This window comes from Etheostoma cragini, chromosome 16 (assembly GCF_013103735.1).
Source record: "Etheostoma cragini isolate CJK2018 chromosome 16, CSU_Ecrag_1.0, whole genome shotgun sequence".
NCBI classification, from domain to species: domain Eukaryota; kingdom Metazoa; phylum Chordata; class Actinopteri; order Perciformes; family Percidae; genus Etheostoma; species Etheostoma cragini.
The window spans coordinates 16,351,951-16,369,450 of NC_048422.1; the positions used below are offsets into that span (position 1 = coordinate 16,351,951).

At 40.2% G+C, this 17,500-nt stretch overlaps 1 protein-coding gene across 4 annotated transcripts in view; it reads left to right on the plus strand.

Annotated features, from left to right (window-relative positions):
- The window catches only part of LOC117959016 (nucleus accumbens-associated protein 2), a 25,396-nt gene that overhangs the window by 1,152 nt on the left and 6,744 nt on the right, over positions 1-17,500 (plus strand). The window contains exon 2 of one of the 4 annotated variants that reach the window (XM_034895849.1): positions 3,376-3,407. The exons of 1 other annotated variant lie outside the window; for it this stretch is intronic. The gene's annotated coding sequence lies outside the window, so the exon portion shown is untranslated. Of the gene's footprint in view, positions 1-3,375; positions 3,408-16,297; positions 17,032-17,500 lie in introns of those variants that run through there. 2 more of the 4 variants (XM_034895848.1, XM_034895847.1) reach the window with 2 other exon arrangements.

Genomic DNA, 17,500 nt, shown 5'->3' on the forward strand with positions numbered 1-17,500 from the left:
CCCCCCCCCCCCTTTCTCCTGTGTATACGGGTGCAGTGTGAGTGTTTCTAGCCAGTATGTTTGTGGCAATTTTCTTCATTTCCTGTTACTTTCCTTCCCTCCCACATGTGCTATTTCTCTCTATCACCCTTCTTATTCTCTAGTCTGCCATCAAGCAGTGTGTTTGTTCTCAAGATGACTATGGAAAAAAAAAAAACTGCAAGTTGGTTATGGTCTATATTTTTTTTATCTATAAGTGTGTAACTCTACAGTAGCATCCTGGTCCTGGCCAGGTGTTGCACAGGCTGGAAGTTGAAACAACAGCTTTCCTTATAGAGTCATATGAATCATGTAAGGAGCGTGGTGTGAAGTGTGTAGCGTTCCTCACCATTTTACAGTTTTGAAGAATCCTACTTCAGATTGTTTGAGCGTTTTAGTGCCCATCTGTTTCTGCCTCCACCATATAGAAATATCATGGGGAAAACAAGATGTATTGTACTTTCCTTTTGGCCAACTAAAACAGTATGACTCCATACCTGCCAGCCCTAAGGCAAAGCAAAGACAGCTTTTGTCAAGGTAGTTCATGATGTCCCCCCAGCCCCCCCTCCCAATATGGAGAAATCAGTTTGGGGTAATTGGAGTTTGTGCTGCCAGGTTTCTATCGTCAGTGTTAACACAACATACATGGAAAATGTGGGAAGTTTTTATCTTTCTTTCTATACGGAGGCCTTCCACCAACTTGTCTTTGACTTGGATGTCCGCCAAAGGGTTATGATGGCTCTCAACAGCTGTATTGGTCTGTGTGTGCATGTTAGCATGTGTGTGTGTGCTCTAGCTGTGTCCTGGGATGCCCTTCCTCCATAGGCCTCACATTATACAGCATTCCACAAGGGGGCCTCGGGCTGTGTGCAAGTGGGGAGTGTCAAGGAGAGAGAACGACAACACAGTTTCAAATATAACCGATGCGGATACTGACAGAGAAGGTGAAAAAGGGAGAGAGTACAACGACTGTGAGAGTCTTGCCTCATTTAGAGTATTGCGTCATCTCTTGTTATACCCATAAATAAAGAACAGTTGATGTTGCCTCAACATATTGATACACTGTAACAACAAACAAGCTCTAAAGCTTTGTAAGAGACCCATAAAGGTGATTTCCACCCTTTAATTCTTAGACTGCACATATTTTAGAACAACAGTAACACACTTAATTGATCCAAACTACATTTAAAACCTAGAGTTTTTGTCCCGAGTGCTGCTTAATATGCTGTGTGTGTGTGTGTGTGTGTGTGTGCCCTCATGCTGAGTGCATTTTTTATCTGCACTGGATATGCGTGTATACTCATGTGGGGAGTGTGTTTATGTCTGTTTGATTTTTCTTTCCTGAGATGGTGATGAGTCATTGCTGATGGTATGCGATACAGGGAACTAGTCATACATCATATTCTCATACATCTTCTACATAGAACTGCTGCTGCTGGTGCTGCTGGTGCTGCTGGTGTGTTCAGGCTTGTTGGTTGCTGTTAATGGAACAGAAATTTGAGCAGGTTAACTGTGAAGAAATGTCTTAATACTGAATGTATTGTCAACACAGTGAGAAATATGAATTGCATATTTTATTAGAAGCTGATTCTAATTATATCTGATTCTAATTATATATTTCCTGGACCAATCAGTTGGCCTGCACTGCAGCACCCAGTAGCCTAGTTTCTAATTGACTGTATAGGTTTCAAGGTGTTTTTTTCTTGAAGTGGCAACAATTAAAATCCGAGTGTAATTTATACTTAACTATATCCAGGTTTGCATGGCACTGGTTCTGTTTGGCCAACATGCAAATGTTCTCTAATTTTTTCTCTTCCGGCATTTTTCATAGAGCACTAACATTATTTAATGTACCGCAGAGAAGGAAAATAAAGTTTGGTTCTCTTCTTAGTGAGGTCATAGGTCTGTACATATGAGAATAGTTCAGTAAAATGCCTGGTAAGTTGGTACATTTCAATGTTCGCCATCCAAAAGGTTTGAAAGATACAAACAGAGGAAGAGTACTCAATTTGTGGGTTTAAAGGGATATAAATTCTCCTGGAATGCAGATGGATAGTAAGTTGAAGGTCCCGTGACCTTGCCTTGTCATCATATTTTCTTATCAAAGCCAAAATTAAGTTGAGAGTTACATCAAATCAGATTGACTGCTAAATCTGTGAATTTGGCAGCGTCGCTAAAAAATAAATTAACTTAGATAAACTAAATTACGTTCAAATGACCAATGTTCCCCTAGTCTGTCTTCTAACTGATACACAGTAGCGGCACAGGAGGTAACCTGCATCAATAGTAAAGAATGTTTGATCAGGAAGAGGGAAATAATCAAACAAGTAAAGATCAGCCCTCAATGATAATGAACATGTAAAACATAATCAATAAAGATGGCATGGAAGATTTGCATATTAGCTGCATTATTTTACAGCCAAGCTACATGTTTTTGGTGTAAAATGTGATTGCCAAAGCCACAAAAGAGGGTTGGGCACTTCCTCAAATGCACTGCTCATTTAATATGTAATGTAACAGACTTTTTTTCTTGGAATTCAGTACTCCCCTAGTTTTAGCATCACTTTAAGAACACACAGATTTAAGGATTTAAAAAAGGCAAAATAATAATTTGTATATCAAATCCTAATCCTGTGTTACCTTGAATTATATTCTTCATTCACTGTGGAGCCTTGTAAGAAGACAATTTTTCTTTTAACAATTCAGGGTAACAAAGGGTTAGTGATTGATATACAACATGTATTGAATGTACTGTATGTGTGTATGTATGTATGTACGTGTGTATGTATTTAGGTATGTATGTATATATTGCTTTAAAATTAATTTCTTATTCCTCCAGTGGTTTGTAACCCACACATCAATGTAGCTAATGGGCTAGGTCTCTGCTGCTACCATTTAGTTTAATTTTTGTCATGTACTGTGCACAAAAACATGGGTACAGTCTATTTATGTATGCTGAAATACAGAAACGTGGAAAAATAATGAGGAAGAAAATGAAAGAAAGAAAGGATCAGCAAAAGCCATTAGGAATTAAGAAAGGTAACTGATTCGGGCTGCTTTGGCTTGCTACTTGCTTTTCAGGAAGCCTTCCAAGAATTTAGACAATGAACAGTAAACATGGCATGTTCCTCATAACAATTCCACATTAGATCTCAAAGATCACGTGGCTATTTTTCTCAGAATCGACTGCGCCCACACCACACACATTGCAGATAACTGTAGCAGCTAAATCTCATTTACCCTGTGTATGTACTGTACTTACACTTGACAAGGAGCTCTCACAAACTGACAAATGTGCAGACTCTCTCTCTCTCTCTTTCTCTCTCTCTGGCTCTCTATTTCTCTCTCCCTCTCTAGCTCGCTTTCTCACTCTGTCTCAGAGATTTCTGGTAAGTGACATGTTTGGCCGTTGGCATAGTGCCTAGCAAGATCACATGGCATGAATGTCGTGCCTGTGTTATTTGAATGTGAGTGTGTGTGTGTGTGTGTGTGTATCATGTCTGCATTTGTGCTTGAGTTTAAAAAAAAAGAAAAGAAAAGAAAGGGAGCATGTGCACATTTGATTGTTCCAAGTATTTTCAGCATGAATAGGAGCACGTAGCCATAGCCGAGAATTACACAGTGCCAAGAAGTATGACGAGGATATATTTCTAATACGGTCATGAGATTGCATTCTTAAACTGGATAGAAAATTAGATTTTGCACAATAATACGTCATAGTCAAAGCTATTTAAGCACATTAAAAATTCATGAAGGTTATGGAGCCGTATAGAGAGCTTATTTCACTTGTGATACTATGCATCAGGGGCGATTCTAAAAAGCTTAAAAGGTTTCCAAGTTGTTCATACTGACTGTAATCATTCAGTATTAACTGGTACTTAAATTCCAGTTCTGGGAACCATGGTTGAACTCCTTTCGTGTATTAAATTCACAGTTTGTCTGGGCGCACGCCCATAAGGTCACTGGCAATCACTTAAATATTTTTAGAGAGGAATGTGTGAGCTTAAATCAACTTTTTAAACATTTACTATCTTTGCAAAGGTTTTATTGTAACTGAAGACAGTAGTCGGATACGTTTTCTCAAATCCTTAGCATGTCAGCGAGGGGGACACTACATTTACTGTGAAAGTCAAACCTATAATTCGGTGGGATGACGCACACGGGCATGCACAAACACACACACACGCATTCACAAACATAAATAAACACTACAGAATCACGCCGATACATTCACTTACACAGAAGCAGAGAGAGAGAGAGAGAGAGAGAGAGAGAGAGAGAGAGAGAGAGAGAGAGAGAGAGCGCACACACCCACTGTGGATGGCATTTATCCTTGCAGCCCACCTCAATTTTCCATGCCATTTTGCTGTCTGCTGTAAATAATTAAATTGCTGCAAACTTCAAGCCTTCTCTCAAGACTTGTAGCAGTAAACAAAGCTTGCTAATTAGTGCATAAGGAAGTAAGTGAGGAAAGCAAATAGGCTGACCCCTTCTCTGTGGCGATGATCTGTCCTGTATGTGCTCTTCATGGCTTAACAACCTGGCAGAATACTGGTAAGAGCCAGTGGAAAAAGACAGGAATCTGAGACGGGTAGTTTGTAATACCCCTCAACCCTTCCCATTTTCACAGCTAACATACGTTAGCAATTATTACTAAATCACAGCATAACCTTCTTGATGCTTTCATCACATGTGCGTTCCCTGCAGAAGGTGAAAGCCACTCTGACTTTAAATTTTGCCCTGACTTTTATTGGTTTGTAATATATTAAAATGCTAGAAATGGAATTTGTGGTTATTCTGATGGCAACAATTCATTTTATCATCCATTGATGTACAATGTACACTTTTTTGTTGTTGCCAAAAGTTAGATGAGAGGATTAATACAGCTCTCTTATCTGTCTGTTTAGTATGTAGCTGCAGCCATGAGATGGTTAGTGCATCTATAAGTAAGCCCGAAAACGGGGAACAGCTAGACTGGCAAAGTAAAAAAAGAAAAGAAGAAAAAAATTAAATCTGCCTATCCCTCACTATTTAGTACGCTATTCCTGTTTATTTCATCCATACAAAAAACGCTGGTTGGAAATCACTACGCCAAAAAATAGTCCAGCACATAAACCCCTGTAAAACCACAAGTTGTTCTTATGATATTTTATATGTTCGTTTAGTTCAATGTTTTGCGCACGCCAATTACATACAAAGGAAATACAAAGAGGCAAACAGAAACAAATTTGCACGTGCCGATCAAATGATGCATGTGAATTACTTGGACTGCAGTTGACAATTAGCTGATTAGCTAACACTGGCGTATTTACAGAAATGTTGATTAATGTGCATTGTCCTAATCAAGTAAATAAATCTTCAATAGTGTCAGTCCATCAGCAAATCCAAATGACCTGACTTTAAAAGTAAAAAAACAAAACAAAAAAAAACATGATGTTATCTCCTTAAGAAGGACTTTGTATACCTTTGTACAGGATCATGCAATAGTAAGGAAGTGTTCATTTTGTAACTGGAACTGTCACATGTTTAAGCAATAATAATTCACTCATCCTCACCTGACCCCCATCTACATTATGTACAAATAACTGTGCATAGGACTTTTGTGCTGTTTGTGGGTGCTTCCTCATGTTGTTTACTCAATCCAGACTTGAGACAGAGATAAACGAGCTCTGTTTGCATAGGTCAGCTAGGCCCCTTTTCAGAGTGTGATCAGGTTAACCAAGGTGGCATGTTATTTGAGCACATGTATGCTAGCTAAGTCTGATGTGCTGACTGGAAGTTTCTTAGGTCACAGAAATGTGTGTGTGTGTGTGTGTGTGTGTGTGGGCGAAGGGGGTCGGCTTGTGGTGTGTGTGTGTGCGAGGGGGGGGTATGCACTCAAAATAAATGTGTATGTAATGCTGTGCACTTGAACAAACAGTCTTTTATGATACATTGTAACCCAAGACCATGTTATTAATTTTATCATTTGAAATGCTGCATGTCATGAGACTTTCTTTTGATTCACCTACCCTGATCATATCAAACTGCATTTTGTTCCCCCACTGTTTTTTCTTCGTTTGCATGAAAGAGAATGAATTAAAGCATTCCGTCTGCTCTGATTGAAAAATGTACATGGGGCACTCAGTAGATGTGGGCACTGCTCTCCCTGTGTGTCTTTGTGTGGGTGTGAATTTGTGTATGCCTGTCTGTAGACAGTGGGGCACTGATGCTGAAAGATGTGTCCTCATTTTTGCATTGCACTGGGCTCCTCTGGCGGTCATGTTGGGCTGCTCTGATGTCACGCATGTGTCACTGCAAAACAACAGCGCAGGCTTATCAAAATGGAATCTTTATCCTTTCCATATCTCCCTCCTCTTTCTACTTGTGTGTCACTCTCTTCCTGTCACTCACTCTGTTATTCACTGTGCTAAATGCACTGGAAACTTTAACATACAATTTGTCATTGAAACCCCCCACCTCCCCCCACCCACCCCTCATGAGGCAGGAGAAAAGCAGCTGCTTTGCTGGAAGGAATTAAATGCTGCATTCACACTTCTGGTTCCACAATCCTATCAGAGCACAACCTCATTTTTTGTTTTTTGTTTTAATTCCTCGAACCTTGCCTGCCCCGGTTTGATTGACATTCTTGCTGTAGCAGCTATCCAACATGTTTATTTGTTCTTGGATGAACATCTACTTAGGTAACATGTCGCACTCTTCCAACATGTTAATACTTATAGACTGTTACATTGCGTTGCAGCAAACAGTTTTCAGCTGAAATCAGACAAGTCTAGAACTTGCAAAGCCCTTTAGTCTCATGGAATGAGCATAGGTTAGGGGAGGGTAGGAAAGGACAGGCCGTCTAACAATGTTACATATTCTTTTGTGATATTTTGCTGGAGAGCAAACTAGTTATTCTTTCAAGGCACACCCCTCAACATCTCTGTTAAGTACAGCAAATTTCCGTTATTCCGTTAAATCTTTTCATTACATGGCATCTGCTTGACTTGACTGTACTTTTTGTTTTTCCATTATGAAAACAAAGTTCCTAGTATTTTTTGGTCTAGAGGACTTGGATCAATGAGGCTGTGAAATTCATAAATAACTTTCTTTTTTTTTTTATAATTTTACCTAACATTTCTGTTATCGGTTTGAAACTCCCCTAGCAAATCAAATAGTCTCTTTGAGGTTTAAATGTCTGGGAAGTCCCCACCTGTCAGTAGAATCAATAAAGTTCCTTGGATGAGTATAAAACAGCAACTTTTTGCTTGCGTTGGCTTCTAGATAGCATTTGACCTGGATGACTAAGAATCTTAGGCCTAGTCCACATGTCAACGTTTTTTTTTTTTAAACAGGGTTTTTCCTTTGGTTGATATAGCCCCAGTCAAGCAAAGAAGACGAAGATGATGTTGGCCAGTCAAAATCCTGAAAAAAAGCTCTTACTGAAAGACTACCTACCAACTAAAAGTTGGATGGTCCCCTTTAAGACTTAAGAATTGTTGGATTATGTAGCAGTGACCTTAGTAGAAAACAAATGGCATTTCTAAAAGTCTTCACTCTGGCCGGAGTTTTGCCAAAAACTTTTTATATACTTTTTTTTATAAATGCCTCTGTACGTGTGAACTAGATTTGATTATTTATTTTTTTAAACATGCAGGAAGGCCCAATTTTACTGTGGTGTTTTGTTGCGATTAAGCTTCTTGCTAAATGTCCGCTAGCCACTGGCTAATTTATGCAGCACTATGTTGTCCATCTCAGCCAAGAACAGAGAGATGAGTATGTATGTCAATACAGGCTGAGGATTCATTTCCACACACTGCGTCTGTAGTCACTTGTCAGACAGTCCGGCAAAAACGCAGGTCTTTCCGTTTGATTAGAATGCCTGCAGAAGAAGTTAAGTCTGAATCAACTTTGGAAGAAACGGTAGCCAACGTTAACCGGCTATCAGACCTGTCAGTCGCGGCGTGCTTGTCCCGTACTTAAAAAACATTTGAAACACCATAAGGTAAAAAACAAACACATGTACTGATCTGCCTGGGATGTTGTGTAACAAAAGTTGTCTGTGTCCTGCAATAACAAAGCAGTTGCTTTAGCTCTCGCTTCGTTGCCTTTTTATTTTTTCTAATTTTCAGTGAAATAAAGCTGCCTTCAAGTGCGGTCAGAAACGTTTGTTTCCTCCAAAGTTCTAGTGAAGACAAACTACAAAATATTAGGATGTTTGCTTCATCCGATAAATCAAGACAAAAACATCAATAAACAGCAACATTTGTATTAAAGGAACACACCACCGTTTGTTGAAATAAGGCTGATCACGGTGTCCCCTAGCTGTAGGTAGGTGGGCCAACGCATTTTTATTTGTATCAGTGCATGTATTGTTTTAGACCGGTACAACACCAGCAGCAATTGTAATCCTGCGTGATCTCTGCGCCTATGTAGCGGTGCTTCGGCTGTCCGCCCAATCTGGCTACGTCTGGTATTAATCTGCACTGCTATTTGTACTCGTTGTGAATACGCAGGCCACAAGAAGTAATTAGGTTGTTGTTGTTTTTTTGTTGGCAAACATTTACTCACAACATGCTAACTGGCAACATAGGATTCCATTGACTACGTAAAGCTAACTAGTGGCGGTGCTGCCAATGTTGCACCGGGCAAACACAATGCATGCACGGAGACAAAAAGTGCATTGGCCCACAAATCTACAGCTAGGAGACCGTGATAAGCCCTATTTCAACAAATAGTGGCATATTCCTTTACTTCTAAATCAATCTGTTAAACAGATCCATATTAAAAAACGGACACTTTGTTCTAATCAAAAGAGATTCCACCTTTGCATTACTGAATCCAAAATGTCAGCTTCACCACAGAGGCTTCAATGGTGGAGCATTTCATAGTACATACTGCAGTATGTAGGGTGACACCTTTTCTTACCCAGTCCATTCACATGGTGTCTCTTTTCTGTATAGTGTATGCGTGTGCAGGATCACCACTCATATGCTTTTACTTCATTCTGATAAATCCTACTTCACTGTCCCGTGCACCATGAAAATCAAATCGTGTTTGGAAAAAATGCATACAGAGTGTCACCACTGAAACACATACACTCTCAAACACACAGACCTCCTGTGAAATTTTATCTAATTGTAGTCCGTGTGTGACAGTCAGTGACACTCAGCAGACCATCTTATGGCCCTTGTTGTCCCCAGATGAAGGTCATGCTAAGGAGGAGGATATCAATAGGGTTTTAGGGCCCTTTTAAACAAAGTGCAAGCAGTTGTTCAAATCTGCTGTGTTTCAGCATACTTGTGTATCAGATGTCTTGTGGCCAGGAGTGCTAGCACAGCAGTGACACACCTGCTTTGTAAGTGTACTTGCAAGAATAAATTATCAAGGAGATCTAAAAGAAGGCATCAACTAAAGCCAATTAGCTCCTTCTTAAACCTGTACACTCTCACTCCACAATCACAGTTAATGAGGGAGTACATTTCAGATGCCACAAAGGCTTCTCCCGAGAATAAACCCGATATCGGCAGAAGGCAGGAGTTCAACACCCCTACTTTGAGGTCAAGGGCAAATTATGTTTGTTTCAGTTCACTTTTTCTGTAGGTGAATATAGTTTTTCTGCAATCAAACCTACATAGCTAAAACAAATTGAGTCTAGAACAGCTTTGCAATAAACCGTACTTTCATAAAGGTAGGATATGGAAAAGGAAATAATCCTCTACTTGACACTAATTAGCATATAGTCTCTAACTTTACAATTAGACTATAGTTAATTTTGCCAAGCATACCAAAATTTACACCAATATCAGTTTGCTCTTCGTTGAATATTTATTTTCAAAAAGGGAAATCTGCCTGAGCCCATCAGGCAAATCTGCCTGAGCACATCAAAACTGATACTTTGCTTGTAGAAGATAAGTGTGCACCAGAAGATAAGTGTGCACCAGCATGTAATTTAGGGCCCTCAGGCTCATGGAAAACATACAGTTCTGTGTTACGCTTTGGACACCCAACAGTCACATGGCGGCTCGGAGCTGTTGCCAATGTAAAGGATTTATTAGAAAGAAACTGTTCCAAAGAAAGAGAGATCACATAGCAGTCATGGTACTGTAGCATTCTGCATACACAGACCAATGCTGCTGCTTAACATACTAACATAGTCATTCTGCTGATGACCCCTGAATCATTTCTTGTTTTGGTGGACTCTCTCTTCCCTCCTTTTCTTCCTGTGCTACTTACGTGGCTTCCTTTAAAGTTGGAAATAAGGGGGAATTTTCAGTCTTGTGTCAGTGTTTGTTCAAAATATCTCAGCCTTGCGTGAGTCCTGGGCCTGAGTTTCCCTGCTGATCTAACGTCACACTTATGTGTTGCTATAAACTGAATGACCTGCTGGCCCCTGCAGTTCTGCAATATGAGCTTAGTATTACCAAAAAAAAATCCAAATGCCTTTGTCATTTTAACATTTTCCCTGTTCTCGTGTTATACTGTATTCTAGAAACCCTTTCCTGTGTCTATAGCAGGATTGTGTTTTTTTCAGATATTGGCAGTCTTGGAAGCCTCTGTGGTGAAGCTGACATTTTGGAGTCAGTAATGTGGAGGTGGAATCTCTTTTGATTAGAACAAATGGTTAGTTTGTTCATATCACTTGGCTTCATCTGTTGCCTTGCTCGGACAAGCAAACACCAAATGCAAACATTTGAAATGGAATTACAACATATACAAGTTTAAGTTAAGAATGACAATAATATTGATACAGACAATCAGGTCTATTTCAATCAGGCCTTTTAGTATTTTTATTCATTTTTTCCCAGCATTTTGTATTTGTTTTGTTTTGGCCTCAACAGCTCTTTCCTTATCCAGAAGTCTTTTTTTCTCTATCACTCCGCCTGATTTCCCTATTCCTCTCTACCTCTCTTCTCCGTGTGACTGAGTTTTGTCAACTTCTGTCTTGTTCTTTTCTATTTGCATTTTTCACACACCCTCTTTCTGTCGAATCTCCTTGTGTTCTATCTCCTCTTTTCCACCCCCCCCATTTCTGCCTCTCTCAATCTAATCACCCCTTATGTACTTTTCAATTTGTCTCCCTCTTCTATCTCTATGCTTTTGGGCACTATGTTCCCAAAAGCCATCATGTATATTCAAGTGTATGTGGGTTGATATGCTTCTGTGTATGGATGTGTGCAGCAATCCCGATGTCCTAGTCAACAGAGTTTGGTGTGATGTACCGTAGTATCGCTGCTACTGTTTGTTTGTTTACCTCCCACAGCCACTTGGAGTTCATTAGCAATGCATTTGCCTCAGGAGGATCATCCACACACAGTCACAAATGCACACACACAGACATGCTCTTCCTCTCTTTGCTACTGTCTGGTTTTCTCTCATGCCCATCACCAGAGCTACAAGCTAAACTGACAGGTATTCCAATGCAAGCACAACTTTGTGTTTGATAAAGTCTCCTATAATTTGTGACACGTCCAATATTTATGTGCACTGAGAGGTTGTTAACTTGCTGCAGTGCTTTCCACGAAGCTGCTTTTATGAAGGCTATTTGCATCTCTCCCTTATAAGACGAACAGATATGTAAACAGTACATGGGCTACAATACGGTTCTGGGACACGTTTCAGTTCGATTCTATGTTGGAATGTTTCTGTGCTATTTGGTGCGTTTCTATAAAAGAAGCATTGCCCATCTTCAAATAAATATAAATTTTGTAAAAGGGACCGGGAAATAGCAAAGCTAGGACATGCTAATATTGTAACTTCATTGGCTAGCCACATGACCAAATGACACACACAGCCCCATGTTAAATGAAACAGCCTCCTTGCTGCTGTAATCCTAAAGACAGTACCTCAACCATAGGTCCACCTTACACAGCCATTGTGAACACTCCCATAATAATCATACAGTATTAGGCGTATCTTCGATGATACAACCAGATACCAGTTCATATCGGTGAATCTTTATACCCCTAATTGATGTTATTGTTAATTTTCACAAATGACAATTGAGCTTTTAACTGATATACTGAATCATATAAACACATTTATCAAATTCTGAAAATGATTAATGTGAGAATCCAAGTCTCAAACATCAAGTGTAACTGAATTACATATAATCGTGTTGAGAACATCTACAAAAGTTGTTATGGCTGTCATGATTAATAACAAGCTATGTGTTCGGATAAAACTGAACACAGCCCACATAGCCTAGTTCCAAGTATCAGGTTTTAGAATTGATGTTGTTCAGTTAATTTGCGGTGTGTCCACTGCCTCAATTTTGGTCACTTGAAATGCTTGAAACAAGCTGTGAACACAACCCTCAAATGATCATCTCTTCGTAGAAATGGCTAAATTGTTAGCATGCTGTTGCCTATTTGCACATCCAGCAGATTAGGAGACGCATTATTGGGTTTTATTTGGAGTCGTGTTTCTGTACATTTAGCCAGTAAGTCCAATATTCACTTTCCTTTAAGCTCTGTTTTTAGTGTCTACAGACTCCTGAGAAAAATAGGTCTCTAATGTTCACCAACTAGCTGCTAACTTTCTATCTCTGCTTTTTGGTGCTGGGCAGGTAGGTGACAATGGGTTTATCAAATATGATTTGCATAACATAGCTCTCTGCTGCAGAATGACATGCTACCTTTTACCTGGCTGGAAACACCAACACAGGATTTTCCGGTGCCCACCGGAAATCTGTGACCTTTCAGAATATGTGCTCTGTAAAATCAAAATTGGGCAAAAGCTTCACTAAAAACTATATAAAAATAGCATTCTTTCTCTGTTAGTCTCGTTTGCTGTTACATGTCATTTATGATCATCCGATGAAAAATTATAAAGTTTCAGAAACATATCAAAGTTACATATGGTCACTTTAATGGAAATAACCCAAACTTCAACAAATCAATCAGCTTACAGTCCAGTCCAAAATTCCCAAAAACTGTACTATATTAATCAGGACAAACAAATCAGCTCCAGTTCTTAACTATCAAGTGCTGATGTATTAAATGAATACTACTAAACTAATTGTGACAAGATGACTTTATATTCACATTGTCCTTTTTACAGTATATTGCCAGAGACAGCATTGTGCCGTTAGTTAAACCTGAAATTCAGCCACTTTTTTTTTTTTTCCTACTCAGACCACAAGTTATATTATTGGTGCATTTTGAGTGAATTCAAGTGGAAAGATACCAGACAATAATCAGCCCACTACAAATAATTTCATAGTTGTCTGTTGGTTACATAACTGCATGAATCATAGCGAGTTTTTTTTTTCTAAGATGATTTTGATCCTGACTATGTGCAGACAACTTCACCCAGCAGGGACTTTACACAGAGAATAATGTTGCATTATAAGCAGTGATAAGCAGCCTCTCTTACTCTTTCTCTCGCTCTCGACATCCCATAATGATACTGAGACAGACTCCGGCAGACTCCCGCTCAGTCCCGATTGGTAGAACTGTTGCCAGGGAGCGTTGCCGTCTCAACGTGGATAGAATCTGTTGTCTGGTACACTTTAGACATGAGAACAACTGCAGGATCTGAATATTTATAACGAGGGAACTGTTCATATTGAGATTGTATAGAGGCAACATAAGCAGTAGAGGAAGGAGCTGTTCCTATTCAGCTCATTTAAAACATTTCTTATATGTATATGTCATCTAAATGTATGTTTATCATAGTTGGGTTTGACACAAACTTAACTTCAAGATTCAACTTAATGAGCTGTTCCATAAAGTACTAAATGGCAAAAACATGAATCATAACTGTGTTTGACTTTTAGTGTCCTGTTTGAATGTTTTCCGTTTGTCATTTGGTAGATAGCTACAGTGTAACTAGTAATTGAATCTTTTTGTGTTTGTGTGTGTGTATGTGTGTGTGTGCCATCTGGCGAATCATTTAATTTCTTCATATTATTTAAAAGTGTCTGGACCTGCTGCTACAGTTAATAACTGTGTGCGTAGGTATGAATGCTTGATTGAAATGGATGTAACACTTTCGAGCAGACAACAGCAATCTGAACAGCAATTAGATCTCATATCTCTACTCATAAACTATGCTGGCACTCACACACACACACACACACACACACACACACACACCTAACATACAGTGCCAAAAGTCACAGCCATGTATATAATGATGATTATAAAAACACGCCTTGGCATGCAAGAAACTTTGACATGGAAATGTAAACACACAGCGATAAATGAGAACACAAGCAGCAGAGTGGCACACACACACACAAACACACACACACACACACACACACACACATACGTACACACACACACACACACACACACACACACACACACACACACACACACACATAATCACCCGTTAGCCAGTGAGTGAGTTCATGCTTTATGTATATTTTTCCTCACGGATGTGCAAAGTCTATATTTGATGCAGGCAGAAGGAGGTTGCAATTTCCGTGCGAATGTTTGTGTGTGTATGCTCGTTTGAATGTGTTGGCTTTTCCTCATGATGTACATGCATAGTGTTCATTCAAATTCACTCATGCATACATTTATATGAACATGCGGCTGTGTACATGTGCAGTGTGGCACACCGCTGTCCTGTCTGCCTGACTCAACATATTCTCTGTTCACTCTTCTTTGCTCTTTCACGCTCCCTCCCTCTTCCTCTTTTCCGTCAGTCCCCCCCCTCCTTTCTGCCCGGCTGGCACGTACATGCATGTCTGTAGACTCTGTACTGTGCTTGCTGCTGTGGCACGCGCCAACCTCACTGCAATGCAGCCCTGTGTGCATTAATTGGCAGAGAGACAGTGGGTATGTGGTATGCAGGGCGGGGAGGATAGAGAAAAGGGAGCGGGGAGAAGCAAGAGGCGATGTAAGGACACAATAGTGACAATAACTGTTGGATGGACCGATGGACAAGCAGTCTGGCAGGTTCACAGAGGGACAGACAGACAAACAAACAGAATGTGTATTGCTGAGTGTGCACAGGGAGATTACCTGATTGTGTGTCGGAGTGTGTGTAAGAGAAAGGGGGGGAGTGTGTATATGTCTGTTTGCATTAGTATGTTTGCGGATTTGTGTCTCCTGCGTTTGACTGTGCTTTTTGTGTGTGCTCACTCATGTGTGCCTATATGTGCCGTGCAGATATTACACTGCAGGGGAAAAGCTCTCTAAACCAAAGTCTGACTCACTGTATTCAACGCTTTGTGATATCCTCGCTTTCATATTTCCGCTGTGACTGGAGAGTAAAAGTTTGCTCAGTTTAGCATAACTTTCTCAACTAATGTTTGTTTTTTTTTGTTGCAAAACACATGAAGCGCAGTGTGTCTGGATACTTTCTGGTGACACACTCCGTTATACAAATGCTGGGCGTCAGCTTTTTTATTTCTTTAACAGATTGTGTTGTGAGGTGAAAAGATGAAATGAGATTTTGAAATCACAAATGTTTACTGTCTTCATGTCTCTTCGACCACAATGCAGCGCAGAGGTCAGAGAGCTTCCTCCACTGTGTTTTTGCTCTGACAAGACTTACACAACACTTAATGTGTGTACGCACATACTGTACAAATGCATCTGTCACAGCAATGTTGCATTCTTATCCTCCCACACACATCTTTCTGGAACTTATCCTTTCTGTTAGCTGTTGTCTTTTATCTTTCCTTCCCTGTCACAGGCTGCAACATCTGGCTCCTGTCCTCCCTTATCCACATCGATAGAGCAACATTTAGTAAGGTTATCCCTGTCCTGGTTAAAAAATGTAACAACAGAAAATGTCACCTGAATAAGCTGAGCAAATAAAGTGGACATGTTCATCAATTGTTTAATTTACCAATTCACGTATAATACATGAATACACCAAAAAAATGTCTTTAAGGCTCTCTCCGCTTGTTTGTAGGTGTTTGGCAGAGAGGTCTTGCACGATTCAGAGAAAATACACAAAAAAAACACAAAAAACACTTCTCTAAAGTAAAACCTCTTTTTTTTAAACTATTGTCCTCCAATACATTGTAAGATAATGAGAAATACCTTGAAATGATGATTGTGTTTTTTTGATTAACCTTTTTAATTCTACAATTGGAAGGATAGGAGGTTTCCGGGCATCACATATAATAAAAGCTTCCAGTTTAGTAAAGCTTTGCTTTACCAAGATGTGACGCATTCTCTCAAGACTTGCGTCAAACAGGGATTTCAGAAGTTTCACTATTGGATGTTTAATTAATTAATCATGGCTATGACCTCGGTAAGCTTTTCTCATTTCTCTTTTGTCTTAGTCATCCCCCCCTCCCTTTCTGTTAGACCATATAGGAATCTGTGTCCAGGGGCAAGTGGCAGAAGTTGCTTCAACCTAATTGTCTTTCTCTACTCGTACTGTCCTCAAATGACTTTCTCTCTGTCTCAACTCTCCCCTCCCTCCCTTCTTTGCTTCTCTCTAGCTCTGCCCAGTCTCTGTCTCCGTCTGTAACTGTAGCCTGTTTTTTTTCTCCCTCCCACTCCCTGCGACGTATAGATACTGCATTGATCAGACACACGCGCGCAGACACATGCACACACACAGCCTCCCACTCCTTTCATCATTGATTCGCTCTGCTCTGCTCTGCTCTCTCTCTCTCTCTCTCTCTCTCTCTCTCTCTCTCTCTCTCTCTCTACACCGGCACTTGTTGAATTCAACCCTTGGAGAATAGAGAGAGGGGAGGGAACCAAAGAGAGGTAATGACAGGGAGGCAGAGGGAGGCTTTGAGACAGCGCTAGAATAGACTGTGAGCAGAGAGAATGGGGCTTTGGAGGATATAGAGATTGAAGATAGGCTGGGAAAGATAGACAGAGGAAAAGTCAGTCAAGACTGCGGAAAGAAAATCATCTTTGAGAAAGTGGGAATGACACTTTAATTGAAAGAGAGAGTCAACCAGACGGAGTACATCACAGTATTCTCCTTCCATCTCTAACTACTCCTCTTCTGTCCTGCTGTTGGTGTGCTAGTGTGTGCCAAGGCTCCATGGTGTGTTTTAACCAGAAGACTGGCTTACACAGGTCAGAACTGTCTGGGATAACTGTGAGTGCTTTTCTCTGCATTTGTGCATGCATGTGTGAGGTGAATGCTTGCGTGCCAGAGTACACAGTCATTTCCCTATGCAGCCTGTACTGTGTGTGTGTGTGTGTGTGTGTGTACATACTTTTATGTAAGTAAGCCAGAGTGCATGCCTGTCTGTATGGAGTGCATGAAGTGGGAGAGAGAGCGAGAGTGTGTTTGTGTGAGAGAGAGGCGGTGACATTTTTTTCACTTTGTATTCCTGGAAACTGTTCTGCAGCATTGCTTAATAATGAAACCTGTGTGTGTGTGTGTGTGTGTGTGTGTGTGTGTGTGTGTGTGTGTGTGTGTGTGTGTGTGTGTGTGTGTGTGTGTGTGTGTGTGTGTGTGTGTGTGTGTGTGTGTGTGTGTGTGTGTGTGTGTGTGTGTGTGTGTGTGTGTGTGTGTGTGTGTGTGTGTGTGTGTGTGTGTGTGTGTGTGTGTGTGTGTGTGT